The sequence below is a fragment of the Mesoplodon bidens genome (assembly GCF_964165515.1).
Source record: "Mesoplodon bidens genome assembly, chromosome: 15".
Classification (NCBI taxonomy): Eukaryota; Metazoa; Chordata; class Mammalia; order Artiodactyla; family Ziphiidae; genus Mesoplodon; species Mesoplodon bidens.
Window position 1 is genome coordinate 30863765 of NC_138171.1, and position 12718 is coordinate 30876482.

General features: G+C 52.8%; 1 protein-coding gene across 3 annotated transcripts in view; it reads left to right on the forward strand.

Moving 5' to 3' along the window:
* Window positions 1–4109: 4109 nt before the first annotated feature.
* SMOX (spermine oxidase) overlaps window positions 4110–12718 on the forward strand; it is a 39440-nt gene continuing 30831 nt past the window's right edge. For all 3 annotated transcript variants that reach the window (XM_081257528.1, XM_081257529.1, XM_081257530.1), the window contains exon 1: window positions 4110–4287. The gene's annotated coding sequence lies outside the window, so the exon portion shown is untranslated. The remainder of the gene's footprint in view (window positions 4288–12718) is intronic.

The following is a 12718-nucleotide window of genomic DNA, read 5'->3' on the forward strand; positions in this document are numbered from 1 at the left end:
GGATGAGAAAAGGGAATCTGGCAAACTTGCTAAAGGCCTCACAGCTGGTCAGGTGCCTGAGCCTGACCTTCTTCCTCTTGTCATTCTGGGAGAAAACAATGAGGAGCTGTTTTACCTCCAGGCCACTTTGCACCAATCAGGCTCCAAAGCCTCCCTTGGGGGGACAGGAAAATAGGTTATACCCAAGGCTGCCGTTGGTGGCTTGATGGGTAAGGAGCATTTAAAGTTCCAGGCCCTAGTTAAAACTGCCTACCCAAGGAATCTGTTCTTGAAGATAAGAGAGAGGTATTTCTTGGGGCTTCTGCTTTGTGGTAGATTATCTGCAAAGATGGTTCCTAAGGATTCCTTCTATTCCTGTATGCACATCTGTTATGGGTTGAATTATGTCCCTCCCAACAGACATCTTGGATATGTTGGAGATATATTGGAGTCCTAATCCACAGGACCTCAGAATGAGACCTTATTTGGAGATAGGGTCTTTACAGAGGAATCAAGTTAAAATGAAGTCATCAGGGTGGGCGCTAGTCCATTGGTGTCCTTATAAGGGGGAATTTGGGCACAGAGATAGGCATAAGCACACTGGGAGAACTCACGTGAAGACAAAGGAATGAAGGCAGAGACTGGGGTGTTGCATCTACAAGCCCAGGAACACCAGACCATCAGAAGCTAAGAGAGAGGAATGGAACAGATTCTCTTTCTCTCATAAAAGGAATCAACCCCCTGACACCTTGGTCTCAGACTTCCAACCTCCACAAGTATGAGACAATACATTGATTAAGACACCCAGTTTGTGGGACTTTGTTGCAGCAGCCCTAGTAAACTAATATAACACCCCACTTCCTCCCATCAAGAGGTAGAGTCAGTTTATCCTCCCCTTGAATCTGAGCTGGCTTTGTGATTTTCTTTAGCTAATAGAATGTGACAGAAATAATGAATTGGCAATTCTAGGCCTAGGTCTTAAGATGCCTGGCAGCTTCCATTTTCACCCTCTGGGAAGCCAGGCTGCCATGTTGTTAGTATATTCTGTTGGAGAGGTCACATGGAGAGAGACGCCATTTGGATTGTTCCAGCTCCAGACAAGCTTCCAGTTGATGTCCCTAGTCAACACTGAATGCAGCAGAAGAACAATCTAGCTAGGCCCAGTACACCCAAAGAATTGTAAGGAAGAAATCGTTGTTCTTTTAAGCCACTAAGATTTGGGGGTGGTTTGTTACACAGCAATAGACAACTGAAACGTGCGCCTTTTTTTTTTTTTTTTTTTTTTTTTGCGGTATGCGGGCCTCTCACTGTTGTGGCCTCTCCCCTTGCGGAGCACAGGCTCCGGACGTGCAGGCCCAGCGGCCATGGCTCACGGGCATAGCCGCTCCGTGGCATGTGGGATCTTCCTGGACCGGGGCACGAACCCACGTCCCCTGCATCGGCAGGCGGACTCTCAACCACTGTGCCACCAGGGAAGCCCACCTTCATTTTTTTGGCAGGTACTCCAGCACCTCTGCCACTGTTGTTCCTAAAGCCAGGTGCCACCAGTACTATTCTCCTCCTGAATGGATTCTAGGTGATGCCTGTCTCCAGACATTGCTCACTTCCATATGAAAATTTGCAATAGTGCATCTGGTTGGCAGGAGTTGGATGATGCCAGGAGATTGGGAAAGAGTGTTTCTGGCTTTGAAAGTAGGTGGTGCAGGAAAACTTCCCAAACATAGAATAATGTTCAGAAGGTAGTGGGCACCCCTGAAACATAATGAAGGTCTTCAATAATGGCCAATATTTTTTTGTGAACTTACTGTGTGCTCGGCACACAGTTTGGGGTCCATTCATCTTCTAATGGTAAACAGTGCCCTGACTTCACTCTTCCTCACTCTCCATCCCTGTGGTTTAGATGGGATCAACCCCAGAGTTGGGCTTGTGATTCAGGCCCCAACAATGACATGTGACCCAGTCAGAGCCAACTTGGTGTACCCTTTGCTTTTTGCTGGGACAGCTGAAAGAAATGAGGACTTGGGCTGTGAGGATGGAGCCTAGAGCTGCTGGCAGCCATCCTGCTGCTGCAAAGAACAAAGATGAGAGATGAGAAGAGGAAGACCAAGTCTTGATATTTTTTGAGCTTCTTGGTACTGGATCAGTCATACCATTGGAGTCTTCTGTTATGTGAGCCTGTACATTTCCTATTTGCTTACAACAAGTCAATTTAAATAGTCTCCCACCATTTGTAATTTGTCAAGTCCACCTTTTTCTTTTTGTTTTTAATGAGTGTAAGATTTTTTTTAATGAATTTATTTTATTTATTTTAATTTTGGCTGTGCTGGGTCTTTTGTTGCTGCGCGCGGCTTTTCTCTAGCTGTGGTGAGCAGGGGCTACTCTTTGTTGCGGTGCATGGGCTTCTCATTACCATGGCTTCTTTTGTTGTGGAGCACGGGCGCTAGGTGTGTGAGCTTCAGTAGTTGCGGCTCATGGGCTCTAGAGTGCAGGCTCAGTAGTTGTGGCACATGGGCTTAGTTGCTCCGTGGCATGTGGGATCTTCCAGGACCAGGGCTCGAACCTGTGTCCCCTGCATGGGCAGGCAGATTCTTTTTTTTTTTAGTATATGTGCTGCCGAAGTGAGCACAACAGGCGGATTCTTAACCACTGCGCCACCAGGGAAGCCCTGACAAGTCCATCTTAATCTTGTTTAATACAAGTCTTTGGAATAGAGACCATTTTACGGATGAGAAAACTGAAACACAGATTAACTTCCTCAAGGCCACATGGAGGCAGAATCCAAACCCAAGAAAGCTAATCCTGAGAGCCCACTTATAAACATTCTGCTCTCCTTGGTGACAGGGAAGGATTCACAAAGGAGGGTGTGACATTTAACCTGACATTTAACTCCAAGGGGACACAGGGGTTTGTTAGGAGCAGGGAGAAAAGCTTCTAGGTGGAGGGAATAGCTTGGGCAATGACAAAGACTTTGTGCTAAGAAGAAACCTCACCTGAAATTCACCTTGTCCCTGGCCTGCAGTCTGTACTCAGGAGTGTCCCTCTTTCATGGGAGCATCAGACTCCATTTCTGCAGGAACACCTCTGTCTTCCTGGCCTCTGGACCCATGTGGACCTATGCTCTGCACTGGGGCCTGGTGGGTTCCCTGTGGGGTCCAGGTTAGGTGGGGCACCCTCCTCAGCCTGAAAGACAGTTCAGGCAGGGACCCAGCTTCCACAGAAGGCTTGCCCCCGTTGGACTGGATCTCTATCAGCCCCAGGAGGCCCTGGAGATGCTCACAGGTTAAACAGAATGAAATTGTCAGAGACCACTGCCCCCTACTCCCCCTTAAAGTAGAACAATGAAAGACTACTGGGGAGCAGAATCTCAAATAGAAAAAGAATAAACAAATAACCTCCAAATCTTTGATTTTTTTTAAGGAAAAAAATGACCCTCATACTTACAGTTGCTTCGGGTTTTATTAAATTCAGGACGAGGCAGTAGGTACCAGTGAAAGATATTTCTTACAGAGGCCACCTCCGCTCAGCGTCGTGGCTGTGAAGGGACAGGCTCCAGCGATTTGAATGCCCCCTTTCCCCTTGCACTTGAAGGTTCGAGATTAATGCGAGGAGGTATGGGAGGGGGTGGTGGTGGCTGGGTGCGGCAGTAGTGTTGCAGAGAAAATGAGGTTGGAGGTGGCCCCCTGGGGACGAGCCCTCTGACCCCAACTGAGATCCAGTGGAGGGTCTGCCAGAGTGAAGACAGCTCCGGGAGGAGAGAGAGGCGCCCCTTCCTTTCAACAGGAGGGTTTCGAGTTCTGCGGGTAAACTGAGGCCTGCATCCTTGCTCTGCTCATCGCCTGGCAGGAAGCTTCGGCTCCACGTTACGCCCAAGCACAGGGCGCGCAAGGCTGGGCTGCCTGCTTTTCTTTTGGGGACAGGTGGGGACGTTCGGCGCCCAGCTTGAGGAGGGGGCCGTGGAACCCAGGTGGGGAGCGCTGGGTCCAGGTCCCTCCGCAAGGAGGGTCACTGAGGTTCCCTGCCAACGCAGCCTCCAGCCTCCCCACCCACGGCAGGCGGGTCGGGGGAGGAGCTCGGCGCGTCCCCGCCCCGAGGCGGAGAGGGGGCCGGGCCTGAACAGACTGGGAGGGGTGGGCCGGGGACGCTAGGCGGAGCGGGGCCCCACACAGGCCGCGGCGGCTGGCTCGGGCCCCTACGGTCCCGGCGGCGGCTGGAGGAGGAAGCCAGGCGGCTGAAGAGAAGGGGAGGCGGAGGAGGCCGAGGTGGAGAGCCGCTCGTCGCAAACTCACTTCCCCGGCTCAGCAGGGAAAGGTACCACGCGCGCCTGCTCCCGGCTCCCCGACCCCCGGCCGCCGGCCCCGCTCGAGCGCAGGCTGGGGCTGCGTCCGCCGCGGGAGGGTGAGGGGCCCGCCGCGGCCCCGAGGGCTCGGCCGGCCCGGGGCTCCGGCAGCCGGAGCGGCGCTCGGGCGGGAGGGCCAGGGTCCCCGGCATTCCCGGAGGCCGGCGAGGGCGGTGGGCGCCGCGCCCCTTCGCTCGCGTCGTGGGAGGCGGCGGTCAGGCAGGGTGGCGGTGGTCCCGAGGCGGGGGGCTGTGGGAGGGTGGAAGAAGGCAGGCAGGACCCTGGGGCTGCGTGCAGCTGGGGAGCGCCCGCGGCGCCCGGCGGGCGCGCTCCGTGGGAGCAGACAAAGCCGGGCGCGGACGCCCCGCGACGGCTTGGGCCGCCCAGAGCATGGGCACTGGGGAGGGAAGAGGAGGCGCCGGGACGACGGCTGGGACACGGGGAGGGGCTGGGCCGCCCTCCCAAAGGGCGTCCAGGTGGTCTTCTCGGGGTGTCCCCCGGACAATGTGGGGAGCAGCTCTCTCCGAAGAGCCAACTGGGTGCTCACGGGCTGCGTTGGGCTAGGCGAGAGCCAGGCTCGGAATGGGGTAGGCAGTGTCGAATGCTCAATTTGGGGGAGGGACTCAGAGAAGTCACTGCCCAGGGGTGGGGGCTGGGGCTCTGGTAGAGCCAGTGAGGGGCCTGGGGACCCCGTCGGAGCTTGCACTAGAAAGGGGGGTATGGCCTGATAAGAGAAACGCCGTGGCTGGCACCTGTGGTGAGATGTGCCCACAGGTTGGTTGAACAGTCTGCCTGTGGTGGCACATCCCGTGCCATTCCGCGGAGGGGGTGGGTAACTTGTCCGTGTTTGGAGCAGGCAGCAAAACGGCAAGTGTCTAGGGGGGGTCACTGGAATGGGTAGGTGTGCATCTGAAAGTGTGTGTAGGAAGGCCCCACATCTGCGTTTTGCATCTTTGCCCCCCTCCCCTTTCCTCTTGTTAGCTGGGCTCCTGCCACAGGCTAATGCCTAACTAGGGTTCCAAGATGGTCTGCTCCCTGTCCCCCATTCTTCAAGTTACTTCCCCTCTCTCCAGTATTAAAAGTGGCTACTTTCCCCTTGGATCATTCACAACAGTGTAAGAACATGCTTTGCCACCCCTCCCCTCCATTTTATGGCCCCCCTTTTTGCCTTCATCCCTCATTCTCCCCTAGCTACAGACACACTTCTCCACTTCCATTCACAGCAAAACTTCTCCAGAGAGCTGTCTGTACCTGTGGTCCCTGGGTTCTTCAGCTCACTTGACCTGGCTTTGGTCCCACCGATTCACTGAAACTACCCAAGTAAAGGTCTCCTGTGATTTACACTCCCCCACATGTAGGTCTTCCTCGACCTCCCTTGGTCTTGATCATTCTCTCCCATATCCTTTCTTGGCTTCTCCTGGTTTTCTTCCTTACCAACCCCCCTTTCCCCCCACCAAAGCCCTTCCTTACTTGTCTTTAAGGACAACTCCTTCACTCACTCTGAATGTTGGAGGATCCCCAGGCTCTGTTCTCAGCCCCCTCCTCTCCCGTGAGTCCCTTCTATTTACATACCCCTCAAGCTCTCATTTTTTCTTATAATTTTTAAAATCAAACATTTATTTACAAACACAGGTCTTAAGTGTATATCATTTTCATTCTCATGATTTTAAGTAGCAAATTTTATCTCCAGTCCCAACCTCTCTATCCAGCCCCCCATCTGATGACTTATGGTGTCATAGGTATGAAAAAGTTAATATGGGTGAAACAGAACCCTGACTGTGCTCCCCAAGCATGACTCTCCGCAGGCCTTCCCATCTCAGTAAAGGGCCTGTAACCCACCCACCATTAAAGACAGGAAACCAGGTGGCATCATCTCCTCCCTTTTCCTCCCTCTCCACATCTAGTGCTACAGCAACTGCTTTTGGTTCTTTTTGCCAAATCTATCTCAGGCCTATTCTTCATGCTCTGACTCCACTGCTGCTGCCCTAGGCTACTGCCCCAGGCCAAGCCACCTTTTATATCTTGCCTGAATATTGTAGTAGCTTTTGCCTGCTTTCCCTAAGTCTGCAGTTGCCTCCTCAAATCCATTTTAACAGAGCAGCAAGAACAATTTAGAAAAATATTTAGTCTCATTCCTCTAAGACACTCAGTAGCTCCCTGTTGCACTTGGAATGAAATTTCAAAGCTTTCCCCTGGCCTTTCAGATCTTCCAAGGTCTGGTCACTGCTCCCCAGCCTTATCCTAACACTGTCCCCTTTTCATCTTCCTGACAGTCACACCTGAATCACTTCTGCCCCTTGAACACCTAAGCTTTTTCCTGCCCTGTGTCCTTTGCCTGTGCTGTTTTCTCTGCCTGGAATGTTCTTCCAAGGTTTTCTACTGGGCTGGCTATGCTCCTTCTTATTTTTCAGGTCTCAGCTTAAATATGCCTTCCTCATATGCCTTCCCAGTCTTGGTAGAAGCCCCTCATTCCCTGTAATTCATCGTAGCACCTGGTTTACTTTCTTCATTATATTCATCACAGTTCATAACCATTTGTTGCAGTTGTCTGTTTACTTTTTCTGGCTTTCTAAGGGCTGGAACTTGACTGAATGGCCCACTGCTGAATCTAGAGCATTTAGCACAGTACCTGGCATGTAGGTGATACTCAGGAAATCTTGAGCCAGGTGGAAAGGTCAGGGCAGTGCAGGAACCCCTTGTAAACCTCAGGTGATCCTAAGGATTTTTGTTTTCTTTCCATGAAAGCAGTTGTGCAAATCACTGCAAGAATCTGAGGGGGTCAGTGGGAAAAAGGGAAGGCTCAAAGGCAGGCCTGTATGCCTAGTGGGAGATTGGGTGGGTCTGGGGGGCTGTGGAGTTGATGTGGGTTGCTGTGGGTTGGGGAGAAATGTTTCCTTTGCTCTCTTTGGTGGAAATCCAGACTGGGTCAACAGAGGGGTGTGTGCCTATGTGCTTGTGTGTGATTTCTAACTCATGAGGTGGGGATGGCCTGGGCAGCCAGGGCTTTATTTTACCCAGTCTCTTGGGTGACTTGGGTGCCTAGCCCTCAGGGCAGGGAGTTGAAGGGGAGGAAGAAGCTGGAGTTGGGGGTCTCTGTAGACCCTTGTCTTTCCACCCACAGCTCCCCTTTTTGCACAGAGGAGCCAACTGAGAATTGAGCTGTTTGGCTAGTGCTCTCAGAATGGAGGGCTAAGAACTGAGGGACCTCAGATCTGGGAGAGGGAAGCTTGGCCCTGGACAGGGGGACTGGTGATGGACCAAGGTGACATTGGGAGGTGAGCGCTGGAACTAGGGGATAGGGGTTCAGATCAGGGCTGGGCTGGCATGCCTAGGAAAGGCTTTGAGCTGGGATAGATGGAAGAAAGGAGGGTATCCTGGGTGGGAGAAATCAGGCAGAGGCCAAGAGGCTAGGCCAGGGCCCTGGTACACTCACTGCGTGCCAGGCAGTGTTCTAAGGACTTTGCAAATATTAGCTCCTTTGATACTCTTTTCTTTTTAATATATTTATTTATTTATTTATTTATCTTTTTATTTTTGGCTGCATTGGGTCTTTGTTGCTGCACATGGGCTTTTTCTAGTTGCAGTGAGCGGGGGCTACTCTTCATTGTAGTGGCTGCTCTTGTTGCGGAGCACGGGCTCTAGGTGCGCGAGCTTCATTAGTTGTGGCACGTGGGCTCAGTAGTTGTGGCTCGTGGTCTCTAGAGGCTTAGTTGCTCCGTGACATGTGGGATTTTCCTGGACCAGGGCTTAAACCCGTGTCCCCTGAATTGGCAGGCGGAGTTTTAACCACTGTGCCACCAGGGAAGTCCTCCTTGAATCCTCTTAACAGCTCTGTAAGGTAGGTCTTATTCCCATTTTACAGACTGGAAGACTGAGGCACAGTCATACACCTTGGTAGTGACAGAGCAAGGATTTGAACTTAGGCAGCCTGGCTCCAGAATAAATGCTCTAAGACACTCTGCTCTGTCACTTCTTTCATGCCTCTCAGATATGTGCCAGCTGAAGTCTTCTTAACAAATGTTTTTTCGTGACCCGCAGAGGTGCCTGGCCTTGGGGTTGGGGAGGTAGGAAAGAAGTCACACCCTGTAAGGTAGAAGGGGTCCTCATTCAGAGTGGGCAGCTGAGTCTCTCTGTTTCTTACAGGAGGGGCTTTGGGCCCAGGCCAGGTAGTTGGGTGTCACACACACTGTGATTTCCCGGAGCTAGGGAGGACAACTACTTCTCGTACAAAAACAGCTCCCTGCTTGAGATGCCACCATTGGAGTGTCACTTCTCTGGGTTCAGCATTGCCACATTGCCCTCTTCATCTGCCTCTGGAGAGCCCAGAGAGGTCAGGTAGGAACTCTGCAGATAAACTGGCCTGTTTTATATTCCATCTAGGATGTGGTGAGGTGGAGCTTCAGACTTGGCCTTGGGAAACCTGGATGGGGGTCTGAGTAGGGCTGGACTGAAGGTGGGAGCAGAGCTGGGGGAACAGAGAAATGGGAACTGCAAAGAGCTTAATCCACTTCAGTATTGGCCCTGTCCTTACCCCTTTTTGTCTGTCTGTAAAATGAGATTAGAGAGACTTTTTTTCTTTTTTTTTGCTCCCCGGAGGTTGTAGAAGCCAGGAACTCCTTGAGGTTACATGCTTGAGTACCTTCTTGCAGACCCAGGGTAAAGAGTGAGGACTCCCATGGGATGCCCGTCTGTAGGAACTGGGCCAGGAAGGAGGGAGTGGGGAGGAGGGTGTGACAGCCTTGTCCTTTGAGGCTTTCCTGTTTGGTCATGAGGACACCTCTGGGCAGGTGACTTGGCCTCCCAGGGGCCTGGCTAATAGTCTGAGAAAGAGTTTGCTGACCACACAGGGCTGGAGTCTCTTTGCTGCAAATTCTGACCCCAGCGTTTAGGGGATCTGCTCATCTATCTCAGATCCTCCCAGCCCCCCAGGAAAAGAGGGAGGCAGACTCAGTGGCATTCTCTTCTGCATTTTGGGAAACTGAGGCCCAGAGCAAGCACATTGCTGCTGGAAACTCACTAGGCCCATGTTTCTGAGGAGTGCTCCTTCTCTGGAGTATGCAGGAGGCTTGTCCACACTGCTTGAGTCCTTGTCTGCTGAGTTGAGGTGAAGGCTGTGGCAGAGCCTGAGTCCAGCAGGCTAGAGCTGAGGGTGGACTTTCCAACAGCTGGACACTGGGCCTTGTTACCTGTGGTTGGCATCTGGCATCTTCTATGTCCCACCCTGGTGCTTGGGGCCACTGGGAACACAGGACAGGGTCCCCACTCACCAGGAAATAAGAATGAGCCATGCCAGATGTGATGTAATGAGATGCAGTTCAGACCAGCTTCTTGGAGGAGGTGGTGCTTTTAGAGCACCCTGAAGTCTTGGGTAGCTTTGACCGACACAGGAGGGGATGGCATTCCTGAGGTGGAGGGGGAGCCCTGGACAAGTCAGTCAAAGCATTGATTGTCAAGCCACTGAGTCTAGACTTGATTCACTAGGCCCTGGGGAGCCATCGAAGCTTATAGGCCATAGGTGCAAGGAGTTGATTAGAGTAGTGGTCTATAAAATTACTTCCCAAACTCTAGTATACGTGTGGACAGCTTGTTAAAATTCAGGTTCCAATTCAGCAGGTCTGGGGTGGGGCCTGAGACTCTGTGTTTCTAACAAGCTCCTGGGTGGTGTGATGCTGCTGGCCCATGGGTTATCTTTGTGTAGTGAGGGTTGAGACTGGGGACTTTGGGCCAGGCAGGTACAGGGATGGGCACAGATCAGGTGAGACCCGAAACAGTTAAAGGGGACTGTCCTGGCTCCTGTGAACTGTGTTGGGGGAGGCGTATAGACTGCTTGTATGGGGGCAGGGCAGAGGGGAGCATGTGGAGGGTATGGGATGCAGAGGCTACTCTGTTGAGGGGGTGGGGCTGGGTGAGGTGCTTCTGGGGACTTGGATCTCAGGCTTGGAGCACAGGCCTGATTTCTAGGGTGCCTGACTTTGAGGAGCTCCCAAAACCATGAGAAAGTGTCTTAGGCGACTGCCCTAGGGCAGGGTGACATGCAGATGGCATGTGGGGCATCTTATCTTTCCCCACAGCCAAGCCCGGCCCTGTGGTTAGCCAATCTGGGGTGAGCACTCTTCCTCCAGCCAGAGTTGGGCCAAGGAGATTGGGGAAACAGCTGACGCCAGCCTTAGACATGCCATCTTCCCCTGAAAGCCCTTAAAGTTCCCCCAGCTGCTGAGCTCTCACCCCCAGTGAGCATCCCTGACCCCCGCCTGGCCTGCGTGAGTCCTTGTAGCTGCCCTGATGGTTGCATGAGCTGCTGTTGGGGTCTTATCCCACTCAGGCCACCTCCCCAGTGCACCTGGAAGTGGGGAGGCCTGGATGCTTCATTCTGCTCCGCCCCTGGCAAGTGTCCCTACAGGCTCCCCTACAGGCAAGTGTCTGCTCTGCTCTGAGGACTCAGTTTCCTGTAAATTGAGGGATTCAGTCCCCTCTCTGGGGAGCAGGGGGGAGAGTTGCAGGGTTTGTTGAGTAGAGCACTGCATCTTCCCAGAATGGCAGCTTAATACATTTTAATTGTGGTTTACTATTGAAACTTGTGTGCTGATGATGGAGTAGAATGAGCAATTTGCCCAGAAGAGCTGTCCCGCTTGATTTGGGGATCTCCCAAGACCCCTTGTTCTCTGGTCTGTGCAGAGCCTGAAGGGTGGTATCTGAGACCACTGGTCAGATGAGGTCCCTCTAGACCCTAGCAGGAGGGTAGGCAGTCACCTCACCCAAAGAAAGGTGGGAAGGGCAGACACTAAAGGCAGAGGTTCTGTTGCCCTGGGCAGTGCCAAGAGGGGCTTTCAGGTTAAGCTCTCAAAATGTCACTCATGGGGCTTCCCTGGTGGCGCAGTGGTTGAGAGTCTGCCTGCCGATGCAGGGGACACGGGTTTGTGCCCCGGTCTGGGAGGATCCCACGTGCTGCGGAGCGGCTGGGCCCGTGAGCCATGGCCGCTGAGCCTGCGCGTCCGGAGCCTGTGCTCCGCAACGGGAGAGGCAACAACAGTGAGAGGCCGGCATACCGCAAAAAAAAAAAAAAAAAAAAAAAAGTCACTCATAACTCCTAAAAGGATAACCCCCCCACTCCCCCTCTTGATTCCTACCCATGTGCCCCCAGCTGTGCCAGGCTGTCCTGAGGGGGTGGGAGGAGGTGGCATTTCTCAAAGACTGTTCTGAGAAACCTCAAGCGTTCAGGGAACAAACAAGGGTAGAAACTGGAAAATCCACTCCACTATCCCATGGGAGATTCAGAATGCATTTAAGAGAATTAAAGGCTTTGACAAGTCCTGTAGAAAAGAAACTGGTGTTTTCTAAACTGATTTGACCATAGACAATTTTTTTTGTGAAGACATCCTAATAATGACCAACTGACCAATAGAACACCTGGTGGGAAGGGCTGATGTGGGAGGATGCTGCTCCCTGAGAGACTACAAACACGGGTGATGGGTGGGCCCAGAAGTGCCAGGGAGGGAAGGTAGGATGGAACAATAGCTTCCTGGGGGGAGGTGGACTTGGTGGGATGGGTACATTTGGAGAGTTAGTGGAAGAAAAGGGTACATTTGGAGAGTTAGTGGAAGAAAAGGGTACTGTAGAGGGAGGGATGGCCTGGAGGGGACTGGGGCCCAGAACCAGCCCTGGGTTCTAGTGGCAGCAGCTTTGCTTCACTGGGTGGGTGGGCAAGGGACCCAATAGTAGCCAGGCCTGGGTCTTCCAGATTCTGGGAGGGCCTCCTACCCCATCCTTCCCTCCCGTCTTCTTGCCCTGCAAGTTCTTTCTCAGCCTCTCATCTCAGAGAGTGAGGTTATGATCCCTGGGCAAGAAGGTAAAACCTCTCTGTGCCTCACTATCCTCATTTGTACCGTGGAGATAATGTTACCTCCCTCATAGGGTTGTTGTGACACCCAAATTCTTGTTGGCTGCTCTTAATGTGATTGACATGGCTGCAGGCAGTGTCCCCAGGAAGGACCCAGGGAAGGGGACACTTGTCAGGGATTTGGGAGGCACAAAGGTCAGCAGAGAGCATGTAAGGCTCAGGATAGGGTCTTGATTAGAACAGAGGGGTGATTTTCCAGAATGGCAAGAAAAGAGTGAGGACTGACTTCCTGGGGGAGTGGCTAGCAGGGTGGGGATATCTGGGCAGAGTGAAGAGATTTCACAGGCCACCCTGGGCCCTGTGGGCCTAGTCTGGGTATGGGAGTCCTGGGGTCCAGTGGGTGTATGTAGGAGACAGGGGGGCTGAGGGCAGGGAGGAGGTGTCAGGGACCTGCCTTCATTCATTAGCCCACTGGGAGCCATTGAAGGTTTTTGAGCAGGGCAGTGGTTTGATCAGATCAGTGGTTTAGTGAGAAAAGTGGCAGGGTGTGATGGTGGGTTGGGGGT